General features: G+C 45.7%; 1 protein-coding gene across 5 annotated transcripts in view; it reads left to right on the top strand.

Moving 5' to 3' along the window:
* The window catches only part of rab27a (RAB27A, member RAS oncogene family), a 203,220-nt gene that overhangs the window by 138,835 nt on the left and 47,519 nt on the right, over positions 1-16,866 (top strand). The gene's annotated exons all lie outside the window — the stretch shown is intronic.

The raw sequence follows: 16,866 nt of genomic DNA, 5'->3' as shown, positions 1-16,866 counted from the left end.
GAAAAATACATGTATTGACGATCTGGGACATCTGTAATGTGTTTGGGTAGATACACTAGAGACGTGGTGTGTCTGTGTCTCTCACTTCAAGATGGCAGACTGTCAAACGTTGTAAATTCAGCTTGTCTCTGAGAGGAATGAGCATGACCATTGAACAATGCAGTAAGATTTTAAGCTTATTTTCCATCCTGGCTCTCGAGTTAAGTGATTAATCCCACGCTCCTGCTTTCTCTTGTTGCCTGTAAGGTTTGAAGGAGTATTGTATTTAATATCTGCTTCCATCACAATTTCATACCATTATCCTGGATGCAACATGGAGTTTATTAAAATAGATTAATCAAACGGTGCTGGAATAACACTGGATGTGTACCTTGTTGGCCTGAGGCATCTGTCCTTGGACCCGAGCAGTGATGGGCTAGGATGGGTGTGCAGAAGGAGCTGGGAGTGGCTCCGTACTGCCGATGCCCACAGCTGGTCTGCCACCTGTCAGAGCTGAGCTTCCATCATCCAGAAACCTTTAAAAATATTGATTTATTTTTAAAAAATAATGTTGTCAAATGCCCCAAAACATACATGCAATTAAGGACAATGAATTAAAATGTTTCTAGAATTTGCCTGCCTTTTATTTTGCAAGTCCACAGTCCTCACTGAACGAAGTGGATCACTGATCCCGCACAAGGTCCACCCAGCACAGGGATCAAAGAGGGGATTAATCCAGAATAAATACTGGGGGATTAACTTGAGTTGGTAAGGATGATTGCAGCATTTCTTGGAATAAAGTGAAAGGCTTTGCATTTTGTTTGATTCAAAATGCCATTGTAATATGTACGGTAGTTTTGTTTGGAACTGCCAGCAGTTGCCAGTCCCTTCTTATGCACTCAAGTGGCTTTCTTTTCTGTTACCCTGTGCAGCTTCAAGATTACACTGATTGGAGCTGAATAATGTATTAACTTTCACAGGTACAATTTGTCATCCTTCTAAAAGCTTGTGATGTTTAATTAAAAACCATTTCCTTAGCAGCACCATCTTCCTTGAATCTACGCCTGTCCTTTTCAAAATGATTCCTTGGCAACCCAATGCCTGGAACTCGTTTGGTGACACTATTTGTTGTTATGCAACTTCTAATCGTTTCACACCCTGCTGATAGTGCTTTGAACAACTCTCTTTTCGGTTTTGAGAATGCAAATTGTATGAGTAGTCCCAGTGTCTTTGTGTGTAGGGATTCACTGTACAGGATTTATCGTTTGATTTGCACACAGCTTATATTATATCTGCATAGTATGAGTTTTTGTTCTTTCATGGTGTTGCTTGATCTAACTGTAACGGTGACACTTCTCACTAGTTCCGGTCTGCATGTGTGTGTCATGGTGAAGAACCCTTGGCAATTGGACCTTTAGCAGTGACTTCCCCTTTAAATTACAGTCTGTCGTGTTTGGTCAAAGTCAGCTCCTTGCACAGCTTCACGCAGACCAAAGCGCTTCCTTCACCCTGTTAACAAAGCTACAGCTTTGCCAGAAAGGCCCGTGGAATGTGGTGTCACACAGTTGTTTTAGGTGAACGTCAACAATCATCGCTGCATCCCTCAGCAAAGTGCATGCCGTGGAAGGAGATGGATAAAGGTCTATTTCCCCACTGACCTGCCTTGAGGGCCACACACTAGTTCACTGTTATACTAAGATTAGGATTACCGACCGTTCTGTGCCCAGACCACTTTTCACTAAATATCATCACTTGCTGTCCTTCTCCTATCTACATACAGGCAGAGGCTAAGTAGCAAAGCTCCAAAGATGAGGACGACAGAGGTGTTCACAAGAGGCAGAGGATTGCTTCGAGTTGATGGACTAGGCCGTGTGCAAGGGCTCCTCTGTGAAATGAATGAATACACCATGGTGGTCAATTACTTCACGAAAACTGTTGTAGATGTGTGTGTCCCACAAAATCATTCCGAGTCCTCCCCAGTTAGAAGCCCTGGATGAACCATGAGATCAGCAATATGCTGAGGGGCTGATCAGAGGGTTTTGAGTCTGGTGACCAAGAACATTACAAGAGATCCAGGTACGATCTCTGGAAAGCCATCTCACAGGCAAAGTGGCAATTCTGGATGAAACTTGAATCAATGAAGGAGGCTTGACAGTTGTCAGGGTTTGAAAACTAACCCCTCTTATAAAGTTAAATCAAGTGACCTAGGGGACCTTAGGGATTCACTTCCAGATGAGCTCAATGCCTTCTATACTGGTTTTGACTGTCAAAACTTGGAGGAACCATCAGGAGCTCCCAACAGTCCCTGATGATCCTGTGATTTCAGTCCCTGAGGCCGACATGCGAGTATCCTCAGGGGTGTGAACCCACGAGAAGCATGTGGCCCAGATGGAGAACTAAAAACATGTGCTGATCAACTGGCTGGAGTGTTCACGGAGATTGTTAACCAGTTGCTTCTGCAGTCTGACATACCCACCTGCCTCAAGCAGGCTTCGATTATACCAGAGCTCAGGAGAATCTGGTTACCTGGCTCAATGGCGATCATCCAGTAGTACTCGCATCCACGGTGATGAAGTATTTTGAGAGGATGGAACATATCAACTCCTGCCTGAAGAGCAATTTGGGTCTGCTCCAGTTTGCCTACCAGGGCAACAGACCCACAGCAGATACCATCTCATTGGCTCTTTACTCAACCCTGCAACATCTAGACAGCTGTGCATGAAGGAGCTTCAAGGAAGGACTATCAGGGAATCTGATTCTCATCCACAGAATCTCCTTATTTGTTCCCCTAACCAACGAGTCCGCATCACTACCACTCGCCTCTTGTGGCACAGAGAAAGACTCCGTGTCAGAGATCTGATCCCTGTGGATGACTACTAGGTCATTTCCCCACCCCACTCCCCCAACAACAGTATCCAAACAGTATACCTGTTGTTGAGGGGAATGGCCACAGAGGTACTCTGCACTGGCTGTATACCTCCTGTGTCCTGCACCTTGGGTTTAACACCCTCCCTGTATGCCCTATCTACCTACCCCAGCTTGCCCGATGATCCGGAGTTCCCGCTCTCTAACACAGTCTGCTCGAAGCTGCAGCTGGATGCACTCGCAGCTGATGTTGTCAGGGACACTGGAGGCTTCCGGCCTTCCCGCATGCACGAGGAGCCTTCCGCTATCCTACCTGGCATTTCCGCTGCTCTAAATGTACAGTAAGAAATAAAGAAAGAAAAAAAATCTATCTATGGCTATTCTCTCCTCACTAATGCCTCGATGCATCAAAGCCTCAACTCCTCATTCCAACACTGGCCCACTCACACAATGGCTGATCCACTTAAACCAAGCTTCTTTTTATTGGAACTTACCAAGTGTTTAATTATCTGCAATCCAATGTCTCCTTAGGGCTGTGACGTGCAAAATATGCCAATTGACCTTGCTCGCTCCATTTAAACTCCCTCTCCCTCCAAGCAGTCCGGTGTCTCATCGGGACTGTGGTGTGCAAAATATTCTCTGTAGTCAGTACCTGGGAGGTCACCATTAAGCAGAAACTCAACTGGACCAGCACATAAACAGAGTGGCTTCCAGATCAAGTCAGTCTGGGCAAACGCCTCGCCTTCTGCCAACTTCTCACCATCCATAAGGTACAAATTGCAATCGAGATAGAGTATTTTCCACTTGCGTGGATTTGTGCAGCTCCAGCACCATCAAGACTAATCAGCTGTCTTGATCGGTATCACAGCATCCCTCTCCCCATACATTCTCTACACCACCTGTGCACGGTGTCTTCATCACCAAATACATTGCAGTTACTCACCTAGACAACACTGGCAGCTCCTCCAAACCTGTGACTTAGTCCAGCACGTGGGCCGGAACATTGGGAATATCGGAACACCACCACCTGCAGGCTCCCTCTCCAAACTGTACACGATCCTGGTTAATTTGCAAGTATATCTTGCTGGTCCTTAGGTGTTAGGTCTAAATTCTGGAATCACTCACTAGCTTTTCTCTGGGCTCAACTGCAGTGCTTCGGAAAAGAGACTCAGCACCACTCGCATCTCTGGGGCTATGGGGGGTGGGCAATAAAGGCTGTCTTTGTCAACAATGATCAGATCTTGAAAAGTGTTAATAAAATCCATTGTTTTGTTGTTTGTGTTTGGGATTTGTATAAAGTCCAGCGTGCTAACTAAAATGTATGAATTAAAATGCAGAATATTATCTAAATATGGATGTTTGAAACACATGGAAAATTATTTTTATCGTGACCCTGCCTAGCGTCTGTCCTCTTGCATTATAATCAAAGGCTGGGTGATATTTCCCAGCCCCTCCTCCACCATTGCTTCACCTCCCCATGTGTTCATGACCACAAGCTCCCTCTTACTCGAGTGTTCAGACTGTGCCACTTAGCAACTCTTAAGAGCAGATGGTTTCCATTGTGAAGGACCACAGTTTAGGAGAACACTTGTCCCCTTCAGTGAGTTCTAGCAGGAATGAACATCTATCTCTGTCCTTGAAGGCATCTTGTTCCTGTGTCACTGGGACTACCTCATCTTTCTGCAGGGGATGGTCTCTGCTCTGCAGCCTCGGTACTGTTGAGGTTCCTGGTGCATTTTGTAAGGAGAAGCAAATATTTGAGTCCAGGCTCATTCAGGAATTGTGGATGGAGCAAGAGGAAAATAATTCCCTGAGAAGTGTGGCTAGGAAGAGGCAATGGGTTTTGAAATATGAATGTGACTGCAGTATTTCACTGCCTGGTGGCTGTGTGCTGAACCTTTTCTGAAACACCTCCCAGTTTGAATAACATGTAGCTTGCACCCAGTGATTAAGAGAATGGACAGTTCAGTTTCCTTGCCACGAGCTAAATGAATCTTCTAACCTTCCCATCATTCTGGTGTAATCATTTCAAAAGGATTGTCAGACTTGCACAACAGAGTGAGGAAGGAATGTAACACATCTTGCCTAAACATCATGACGAGCACAATACTGCTCTTTTCCCACGTACCCACAACCTGACAGAATTATTTCAGTGCATTCTGAACACCTACAGGATTGGAGTAGATCAAATACGAGAACATTTGCAGGTGCTGGAACTCTAAGCAACACACATCAAATGCCGGAGGAACTCTGCAGGTCAGGCAGCATCTATGAGAAAGAGTAAACAGTCAACAATTTGGGCCGAGACCCCTCTTCAGGATTGGAAAATAGATTAGCAGTCGGAGCAAGAAGGTAGGGGAAGGGGAAGAAGGACTAGGTGGTAGGTGATAGCTGAAACTGGGAGTGAGGAGGGATGTAGTAGTGAGCTGGGAGTGTTTTGGTGAAGGAGGTAAAGGGCTGGAGAAGGGGGAATCTGATAGGAGAGGGTAGAAGGCCATGGAAGAAAGGAAAGGGAGAGGAGCACCACAGGGAGGTGATGGGCAGGTGAGGGACAGAAATAGGAATGGAGGATGATGGAGGAGTGATGCACCATCAATAACTCTCTGAGACGTAAAGGCGAGGTAACGGCTTTTATTGACTGGAAGAAGGAACAAGCAGTGGTTGACCACCATACTACATCCTGGAGACAGAGAGGCCGGGCTCAGGCCTCAATCGCCTTTATACCGGGGTCTGTGGGAGGAGCCACAGGAGCAGTCAGCAGGGGGCGTGTCCAGACAGGTATATGTAGTTCACCACAAGGAGGCAACTTCTGGAAGTTGGAGAAATTGATGTTCATGCCCCTCCTACACCTCCCCTGGTTGCCAGGACTCAGTTTCAGAGCTCTTCCTTTGATCTTCAACCAGTGATTCACAAAAGCTGAGGCCTGAGGCCGCCGTCGGTCGGAGTTGACCATGGATGCTGCATTCTAGCTGTCTAGATACGCAAGCCTGGGCAGTACGATATGGAGAGCAAGCTGTTACCCGTGTAGCAAGCTCCCCCTCTCCACACAGGTGATGAACCCAAAGGAACAACAGAGACTGATACAGTTTGGTACCAGCAACATCATAGGAGTTGCCAGTCAGCAGTAGGACTGCCTCAGGAACTCCAGCTCCGGATCTTTCCCTCGTGTTTACTTCTGAAGCCTTCCCCATGAGCGGGTGTAGCTGCAAGGCAGCGGAGGTTTGAGATCAGAGTTTTCCTTCTCCGAGATGAGCTGCTGGCCATGGCTGACAAGCCCCATCTCCTTGAAGCGTCTGGTTTTAAGGTGCCAGTAATCCATTTTTTTGCCCCTTCTCCTGTCAGTAGAAATGGTTCCGCCGGGCTTAGTAGCTAAGCCACACATGAAGGCCAGGAGCTGGAGTTGGTTGTCAGAGGCTATTTGAGGCACATGACATTGGGAGCATTTAATAGGTAGTGTGAGCTGGTCCCCATTACCACCCCCGGCTGTAACAGCCTTAAGGAAACCTCAGAAATATTTGCATAAGAAGAGCTTATGCAGCAGTCCGTAAATGCTCCCGGGGTAAAAGGTATTTGAAGCATATTCCTGTTATGTAAATCAGATGCATTCATGACCCAACTTGTGGATGGCGGTAGATATTTCCGCAGCTGCGGAGAGCGTTGAAGCAGCAGCTTGATTTGACCTTGGCAGAGGCTACAGGTTGTTACTGAGAGCCATGTATGTGTGTTCAAAGTAAGGTTTATTATCAGAGTACTTGCATGTTACCACAGACAACCCTGAGATTCTTTATCTGTGGGCATACTTAGCAAATCTATAGAACAGTAACTGTAAACAGTTTAACAGTAAACAAATTCTGCAAATGCAGATATAAATAAACAGCAATAAATAACAAGCATGAAATAACAACATAACAGAGTCATTAAATGAGTGTAGCTATCGTAGTAACTGTTTTTGAACCTGATGGTGTGAAGCCTGAGGCTCTTGTACCTTCTACCTGATGGCAGCAGTGGGAAAAGAGCCTGGCCTGGGTGGTGAGGATCCCTGGAGGTGCTGGTGTGACAATGTTTCTCAGGGGACAGTAACCTGACTCGAGTCACGTCTGAGCAAGGAGGAAGGGAGAAATGACCTTATTGTCAGTTCTGCTATCTGTGACAGGCAGCCATTGGTTAAACTATCGTGTGTTTGATTGACAAGAATGAAAAATGTAAAAGGGAGTGTCAGAGGCATAGAAATCTTGTCATAGAACCACACAGTATAGAAATAGGCCATTTGGCCCATCCGATCCTCTCCCACCCATCCATCCGGCACCTTCTGTGCTTGGGGTGATGCCAGACACTTCTGAAATGCTGTCAGTGACCTGTACAATATTTTGTAACTCCAAAAGCTCGTCGAAAGAATAACACTGGAGCCGGGATAACGTGTCTACTTCATTTTATGTTTAGTGAGACACGCACTTATGACATGGTGTATTGATATGTGCCATTCATGTATAGTACTGTGCAAAAGTCTTAGGGACATGTGCCAGAGGCTTTTGCACGATATTGTAGTGATTTTATATATTGTGCTCTACTGTGATGCTGCAAAAAAAAATTTTCTGACATACATGAGTGATGATAAACCTGATTCTGATATGGGTGTCTATTGTGGACTGAGAGTGGAAAAGGGACAGGGAGAAGGGAATCATGGTTGAGAAAAGTGAAGAGAGAGGGGAGGAAGTTGGAAGCATCAGAGAGACATTCTGTAATGATCAATAAACCGATTGTTTGGAATCAAGTGTCCGAGGGATGGGTGTGTCTGCAGCCGGGCCACTCTCTGCCCTCGGCACACCTTCTCCACTACCTGTCTCACACCCCTCCCATGGCATCCACCCTTTCCCATTCCCATCATCCTCTGCTTCCGTCAGATTTACAAACTCACTCTGCGCTCCAAGTTAACAAATACAGTACTGTGCAAAAGTCTTCGGCACCCTAGCTATAAGACTTTTGCACAGTACTGTAGTTCTCACATGTAGTAGTAGGCAGCCTTCGATCCCAGGGGATCATGGGCTTGGGCCTCTGGTGGGCTGTGTCCTCTCCAGGGTGCAAGCCTGGGTGGGAAGATTTGAAGAATCGGCTGTTGCCCATGCAGCGGGTTTCCCATCTCCACGTCACTGATGTAGTCCAAGGGAAGGGCATGCGCCGATACAGCCTGGCACCAGTGTCGTCGCAGAGGTTGCCAGAGTGAAGCTGTAAACAACATCAAACTGCCTTAGAGACCCCGACTCCAGATTTCTTCCTCGGGTTTTACTCCCGAAGCCTTTCCCATGGGTGGGTATGGCCCCAAGGCAGCGGAGGTTTAAAATCAGGGTTTTCCTTCTACTAGGTGGGCTGCCGTCCAAGGCTGACGAGCCCCAACCGCCTGAAGCAACTGGTTTTGAGGCACCGGTGGTCCGCCTCTTACATATAACCCATAATGAATTATGTAAGCTAACAAAGAATGCATGAGCATCTAACCATTACAGCACGGAAACAGGCCATCTTAGCCCTTCTAGTCCGTGCCGAATGCTTACTCTCACCTAATCCCACCGACCTACACTCAGCCCATAACCCTCCATTCCTTTCCTGTCCATATACCTATCCAATTTGGACATGGACTAGGAAGGGTAGGTTAGTATGTTTGCAGACGACACAAATGTTGGTGAGTGTTATGGATAGTGCAGAAGGTCATTGAGGGTTAAAACAGGGCACTGATACAATGCAGAGCTGGGCTTAGCAGTGGCAGATGGAGTTCAACAAGGAAAAGTGTGAAGTGATACACTCTGGAAGGTCAAATTTGAAGGCAGAATTAACAGGGTTAACGGCAAATTGTTATCAGTGTGGAGGAACAGAGAGAACTTGGGGTCTATGTCCATAGATCCCTCGAAGTTGCTGTGCAGATTGATAGGGTTGTTAAGAAGGCATATGCTGTGTTGTACTTCTGGGATTGTGTTCAAGACACAAGGTAATGTTGCAGCTCTATAAAACCCTGGTCAGACTACACTTGGAATATTGTGTTTAATTCTGGTTGCTTCATTATAGGAAGGGTATGGATGTGAAGCAGAATGACGGGAATCTTGATAGAGATGTTCAAGATGATAAAAGGTACAGATAAAGTGGACAGAGAGAAACATTTTTCCAGGCGGAAATGGTTAGTGGCGTAATTTTCAGGTGATTGGGGGCAAGTATAGGCAGAATGTCAGAGTAAGTTTTTTTTTAAAAGCAGAGTGGTGGGGATGTGGATCATGCTGCCAAGAGGCAGATACATTAGGGACATTTAAGAGACGTAGCACATGGATAATAGAGAAATGGAGGGCTATTTGGGAGGAAAGGGTTAGATTGATTTTAGTGTAGGTTAAAGGTTGGCATGTTCTTTGAGAGATGTGGATTAATCCATTCATATAGGCAGAAAACCTTATGACACTTAAAGAGTACTTGTCATGCCCCAACGTAGAAAGCAAGTGTTCAGGGGTGGAGTAGGGTCAGATAACTGTCAGCTTGTTTGAGCATATTGAGACAAATAGTCCACACCAGCTTAACGTTCTGCATTTTCACCAGCAGAGCATTTTTGGCATTGGTACTTGCAAAAGAGACTTCAACTCTCTTTTCTCTATTTATTACAGTCAGCAAACAGATGGAACATTTGTGATTGTAGATATGCAAGGTCAGTCATGATTTTATGGAAAGGCTGAAAACATTTGAGGGGTATACACAATACTGCTCCAATTCTGGGTGGTGTTCATATTCCTCAGAGTTCCATTTCCTTAAACAAGAAGAGGGTGGCTCCCAGCTATTATTTAGCCTATTCCAAGAAAACCTAGACATGAGAACACAAGATTTGAGCTGGTTCAGTAGCAGCAATAAAAGCGTGGGTGGTGAACCTACTACATATTCCCACACCAATAGTGACCCAAATTCATAACATTTATAAATCAAGGGAACCAAGGTCTCAATCAATACCACTTCAACTGCCAACCTATTAAATCATCTTGCATGGGAGAAGTTTCATTTGTTCTGACATTCAGTCTGGTGAATGTTATAAAATGAGCAGCAATGACATTTCTCAAGTATTGAGTTGACCATTTTTCTTGACTCCACTCTATACAGAAGGGCAGGGATCTCTCTGCTCTGCAGATGAGTTCAGTGCCAGCTTTGAACTCTTGAATTACAAACATCGGTTCTTCGGTGTGCTAAAGTTTGTGTGTCAGAGATTGCTGTTACTGCAATGTCTTGTGGAGATAAGAATTCCAAGAAAAGGGAGGTGATTGACACATTCCTGGGTCTTGACATGAATATTGATCACCAGGAGAGAGGGTGTGTGGATGGAGCCGTTCATTAGTGTTTTTCTGATGCATGGTGCACAGTTTGCATCCATTAGTGAAGCAGTCGTTAATGACTCCGAGAGTGAAAAATCATTTTACATTAGCACTCTTGGCTGAGAATTAGTTGTGTGCTCATATCTCATGCTAGCCATTTGAGTATGAGTAGCAAGATAGCTAAGTGAAGGCACAGTGCTCCAAATGGGGTCTGACCAGGGTCCTGTATAGCTGCAACATTACCTCTCGGCTCTTAAACTCAATCTCATGATTGATGAAGGCCAATACACCGTACACCTTCTTAACCACAGAGTCAACCTGCGCAGCTGCTTTGAGCATCCTATGGACTCGGACCCCAAGATCCCTCTGATCCTCCACACTGCCAAGAGTCTTACCATTAATGCTATATTCTGCCATCATATTTGACCTACCAAAATGAGCCACCTCACACTTATCTGGGTTGAACTCCATCTCAACACCATATTTAAGTTTGCTGATGACACCACAGTTACAGCCAAATCAAAGGTGGTGAAGAATTGGCAGATAGGAGGGAGATTAAAAATCAGTTTAGTGATGCCACAGCAAACCTCTTCCTCATCACCAGCAAAGCCAAAGACATGATTATTGGCTGAGGTCTGCATAGATTTGGCATGTCACCTCAAACTTTGATAGATGCACGGTGGAGAGTATCCAGACTTGGTGAAATGCAAGCCTGGTATGCAAACACCAATTTTCAGTAATGGAGAAGTCTATAGAGAGTAGATACAGTCCAGGCCATCACAGGAAAACCCATCCCACCATTAAGCACATTTACATGCTGTGCAGCCACAAGAAAGCAAAATCCATCATCAAGGACCACCACCATCCAGGCCATGCTCTCCTCTTCCGACTAGCATCTGGCAGAAGATACAAAAGCCTTAGGTCACATACCACCACATTTAGTAACAACCACCAGCCGCCTGAACTGATGTGGATAACTTCACCCACCACTACTTTGACCAATTCCACAACCAACAGATTCACTTTCAAGTATCTACAACTCACGTTCTCAGTGCTATTTATTTGTTTGCACAGCTTGTTTTAATTTGCACAATGTTTGTGTTTATTTATGTACAGTTAACATATTCCTTTATTTTCCCATAAATGCCTGCAAGAAAATGAATCTCAAGGTAGTATAGAGTAACATGTATACACTTTAATAATAAATTTCCTTCAACTTTTAAGTGCCACTTCTGGATGCCATTCAGGTTCTTAAGTTTTTGAATTCAGTCAAGGGGAATATTGCCGTATACGTCTTACTTTTTCAGACTTCACCACCTCAGAGCATCAAGAGGTGGATCGCATTTGCTCGAAGCCATAGAGAGTAGAGGGGTTAGAGGTTTGTGTGGCCGGTCAAATGAGACCATAAGACATAGGAGCAGAATTAGAGCATCCAGTTCATTGACTCTACTCTGCCATTCCATCATGGCTGATCCCGGATCCCACTCAACCTCATACACCCTTCCCCCTCACCATATCCTTTGATCCCCTGACCGATCAGGAAACTTATCAATTTCTGCCTTAAATATACCCACGACTTGGCCTCCACCACAGTTTGTGGCAGAGATTTACTACTCTCTGGCTAAAAAGATTCCTCCTCACTTCTGTTCTAAAAGGTTGTCCCTCAATTTTGAGCCTGTGCCCTCTAGTTCTGTATATTTACAATATTACTCAAATACTACAGATGTTTTAAGTATACAACACTCCTCCCTACTAACTCAACATAGAATGCATCTCAACTCCAAAGTGTGATTTGTCGTCTCTGGATGGCATTGGGTGCATCTCCACTCTGTAGGACTGTGGTCCAGTTCTGTCCTTAATCTTTCCAAGTACACACTTTTAATTACCTCTATAGCACCTTGCCAGGGCTGCTTGCTCAGGAGTGAAACATCGACCTTCCTTCTTCGAGAAGCCCTCAGTTTGTCTCAGTTGTTTGTTCCACATACTCCTTCAGAGGAGATCCAAGCTTTGAGTGTAAGAGGGGCAACTCAAGACCAGCACAGCTGATGGTTGTAGAGTGTGCAGGGAATAAATTGGTGAGCTTCGGATTCAGTGTTATTCTAGCATTCTGCTGACGTTGCTCACAGTGTAATCTTTAGACTCTGGACAAACCTTCCCACTAAGCCATTTATAACTGAGTGGTACAGTGCTAATGTAATAGACCATAAGACAAAGAAGCGGAAGTCAGCCATTCGGCCCATCGAGTCTGCTCCGCCATTTCATCGTGAGCTGATCCAATCTCCCCTTTACTCCCGTTCCCCCACCTTCTCACCATAACCTTTGATGCCCTGACTACTCAGATACCTATCAATCTCTGCCCTAAATACACCCAATGACTTGACCTCCACTGCTGCCCATGGCAACAAATTCCATAGATTCACCACCCTCTAGCTAAAATTTTTTTTTCGCATCTCTGTTCTGAATGGGCGCCCTACAATCCTCAAGTCATGTCCTCTCGTACTAGACTCCCCCACCACGGGAAACAACTTTGCCATATCCACTCTGTCCATGCCTTTCAACATTTGAAATGTTTCTATGAGGTCCCCTCTCATTCTTCTAAACTCCAAGGAGTACAGTCCAAGAGCGGTCAAATGTTCCTCATATGTTAACCCTCTCATTCCCAGAATCATTCTAGTGAATCTTCTCTGAACCCTCTCCAATGTCAGCACATCCTTTCTTAAATAAGGAGTCCAAAACTGCACGCAGTATTCCAAGTGAGGTCTTACCAGTGCCTTATAGAGCCTCAACATCACATCCCTGCTCCTATACTCTATTCCTCTAGAAATGAATGCCAACATTGCAGTCACCTTCTTCACCACCGACTCAACCTGGAGGTTAACCTTAAGGGTATCCTGCACGAGGGCTCCCAAGTCCCGTTGCATCTCAGAACTTTGAATTCTCTCCCCATTTAAATAATAGTCTGCACGTTTATTTCTTCTACCAAAGTGCATGACCGTACACTTTCCGACATTGTAATTCATTTGCCACTTCTTTGCCCATTCCCCCAATCTATCCAAGTCTCTCTGCAGACTCTCTGTTTCCTCAGCACTACCTATCTTTGTATCATCAGAAAATGTCTTATTCCATTCATTTTCAGCAAGGACTGAAACTGTTCCATAACAAATGGTTGTCCTTTGTCACTAAATGGTCTGGAATTCATCAACAGGCTGTAACGGAGGCATCCACTACTACTGTGAAATTTGTGCCCCATGAAATAGTCTGGCAAAATCCACATGAATCCTCTGACAGCACAGTGCAAACCATTCCCAGGGACGGAGAGCTCTTGGCATCTTCTGGACATGTGGAAATCCCAAACGGTGCATGGCAAGCTGGTCGATCTGCTGATCTGTCCCAGGCTACCAGAGGAAGCTTCAAACCAATGCTTTCATTTTGTACACACCTAGATGACCGACATTTAGTTCCTCCAATTCTTTAGCCTTTAACTAAAGAAATTTCCTCAAGGGAAATTTCATCCCAGCACTGGTAGAAAAGGGGAACTGGAATTTCTGCTGCACATTCCAGCCGTTTTGGTTTTCTGTGTAGTTCTGAGATAGTGTGGCAGGAACCTGTTGTAGTAATTGTCAAATCCTAAAAAGTGTGACGCATCTTTTTTCTTTGGGGCATCCACCTGCTTGGATTTTCTCAGCACATTTGTGTAATCCTTGTGGGTCAATGGTGTGACCATAGTAGTGACGATTTGGACTCTTCTTCAATTTCCATCTGTAGGTAGGCCTCAGTTAATTCCACTTTGCTGAAGTGTTTCCCTCCAGAAAGGTTTGTAAAAATACCCTTTATCCTAGGAAGAGGGTACTGATCTACTTTCAGTACTGGGTTGATGGTGACTTTAGAATCCCCACAGCACTTGACACACCCATTCTACTTGGATAATGGCACCACTGGCTCCATTGAACCTTGGAAAGAATTCCTTCAGTTTCCATGTGATCCAAGATAGAATCACAGCTGATATAAGTGTAGTGCTTACACGACAGGCTGGTATATGTCTAGGGGGAAAATTCCAGCCACTCGCCAACCCTGCTTCCCGTATACGCAGATGCTGTGGAAAACAAGTTAACGCAGCATCGCATACACAGTATCAAGCTCACACCAGATACAGTTATAGAAAATACTTCAAGGATTTTACTAAAACTAAGTGATTGATAATGATACAGTATACATGAAGGAAAAGAAAATAAAGAAAAAGGCGCTGAGCTTATCAGAGTTCAGTCAATTTAGTGCACATCGTTGGAGCTCAACCATCGAACCGTTCAACCACTCTTCTCTCTCCTCCGACCTCCACGATCTCGCACCTGGGACCACCTGAAGTGGTCAATCGAGCTGTGCGGCACACGTCCACCTTCTTTGGTGTCTTCCTCCCCGACTCCCGAAAAAGCCACGAAATCCCAGCTCCCACACCCACAAGAAAAAAATGACATCCAACCCCATTGGTTAACAAATGAATACAATCCCAGTTATCAGCAATTCTAAACCTAAACAGACTGCGAGAAGCTTCGAGAATGCTCTGCAAGACAACACTCTCTCACCAGTTAGCGTCACAAAGAAGCAGTTTTACTTTTAACAAACAAGGAAGCCATTTTGATTAACATACGCAGTACATAAGGAACTTTATCACTGATGATATAAGGAACCGGATGGGCTTTTTGAAACTTGGTTGTGCCTTTTCATTTAATACTTTTTTACCCTTGATATTGTTTGAGTTTTCCAATGCCATCCTTGAGCACTGCTGTGGTATCATCCAGTACCTTTCTTAATTCACTTTCAGTTGAAGGTAAATGAATCTCCAATCAAGTTGTAGTTGTCTCAGCCAATCATGGCTCTACAATGCTGGCCCTTTGTTTTTACCACATACAAGCCCAATGTGGCTTGTTGATTGTTATATTTCACTGTCACGAACGCTATTCCCACTTCTATCTTTTCTTTCCAGTATAAGTATGTTATCTTTTCTCCAGTATAAGTTCTTAATTGGATATCTTAGTTCAATATCTTTGAAATGCCACTTAAACTCATTTTGTGTAATGACTGAAACAGCCGAGCCAGTGGCTAAATAATCAATATGTCGTTCACTTCTGGTGTAAGCCATATTGCTTGTTTCTTGTTCGTTTTCACATTGTAAACCTCGAGGCTAGCCACTCCTGTGTCACTCTCATCATTATCAGATTATTAGAACATCAACAGCATTTTTTTTTTGAAACTGCAGCTTGACGTTTTATCATTTTCTCTTCCCTGTGCAGTCCGTTTATTTTTGTCTGCCCGACATGCTCTTTGTACGTGTCCTGCTTTGGTACATTTTCTGCAAGTTTTGCCTTTAAATCCGCATGGGTCTGGTGTATGTGAGCCTCTGCCACAATGGTAAAATTGGCATTTAGACAGACGTGAATAGGCAAGCGTGGTCCTAACACGGGCAGTGTTCTTTCAGGAATGGAGAAATGAACCCAGTATGCTGACTTCACCTGTGAGCCAGACACCAAACCAAAGCATTTCCGAAAAGTCGGATTGAGTTATCCTGACACTCATTTTTATTCTGGAGCTAGATTTGTGAGCTGCTCTTATATTTCTGCCTCCTATTGCTGTCCTTAAATTATAGGGAAAAGCTCTTTTTAATAGACTTACTCGTTCCAGCTGAAGTAATAGGTTGCTTTCGGCTGGCTTTGCCTTTAGCTTTTAATCACTTCTGGCTCAGTGCCTGCGAGTGAGGTTCTTTGTAGTTTCTGGGTCATCGGTTTCATTGATGGTTCTTGTTACAAGTCACTGCCACTGCTGAAGAATGTTGAACTTCATCTCTCCAGCTTCTCATGAGATGGTCTTGTGATGCAAGGGCAGTTCCGTGCCTCTCGGGGCTGTCTGTTTGATCTCATTGGCAGCCTGTGGTTAGCAGTGTTGTTCACAGACTATTTCCTGCATGGTCTAGTCCATTGGGATTGGGCAGATTGCCTCTGGTGGGCACTGCTACCCTGCGGAACTGCCACACTGTACACTGACAGATAACTGGAAATGATACCTGTCCTGGCTGTGTCTGCATGGAACTCAGTGTGAGCTCCACCCTCGGGTGCTCCATGACTGAGGGTGAAGAGGCTGCCTGTTGGACTTTACCAGCGAGACCTTGGGGGGGGGGGGGGGGGCACTGTAATTGAAAGGAGGGTGAGATGGCAGCTTCCATCACATTCAATCAGAGGTGACAAGCAAAGCTGTTGGGTCCAGGTGGCCTGGAGTCCTGGAATGGCCACATTCACCAAGGTGAGACCACCATCCCCACCCAGTCCCGGCCCGCCATCCCCACCCAGTCCCGGCCCGCCATCCCCACCCAATCCCGGCCCACCATCCCCACCCAATCCCGGCCCACCATCCCCACCCGGTCCCGGCCCAACCATCCCCACCCGGTCCCGGCTCACCATCCCCACCCAACCCCGGCCCAACCATCCCCACCCAACCCCGGCCCAACCATCCCCACCCAGTCCCGGCCCAACCATCCCCACCCAGTCCCGGCCCACCATCCCCACCCAACCCCGGCCCACCATCCCCACCCAGTCCCGGCCCACCATCCCCACCCAACCCCGGCCCACCATCCCCACCCAGTCCCGGCCCACCATCCCCACCCAATCCCGGCCCACCATCCCCACCCAACCCCGGTTCACCATCC

The sequence above is a fragment of the Hemitrygon akajei genome, chromosome 30, assembly GCF_048418815.1.
Source record: "Hemitrygon akajei chromosome 30, sHemAka1.3, whole genome shotgun sequence".
Classification (NCBI taxonomy): domain Eukaryota; kingdom Metazoa; phylum Chordata; class Chondrichthyes; order Myliobatiformes; family Dasyatidae; genus Hemitrygon; species Hemitrygon akajei.
This window is presented reverse-complemented; position numbering and strand designations above follow the sequence as displayed.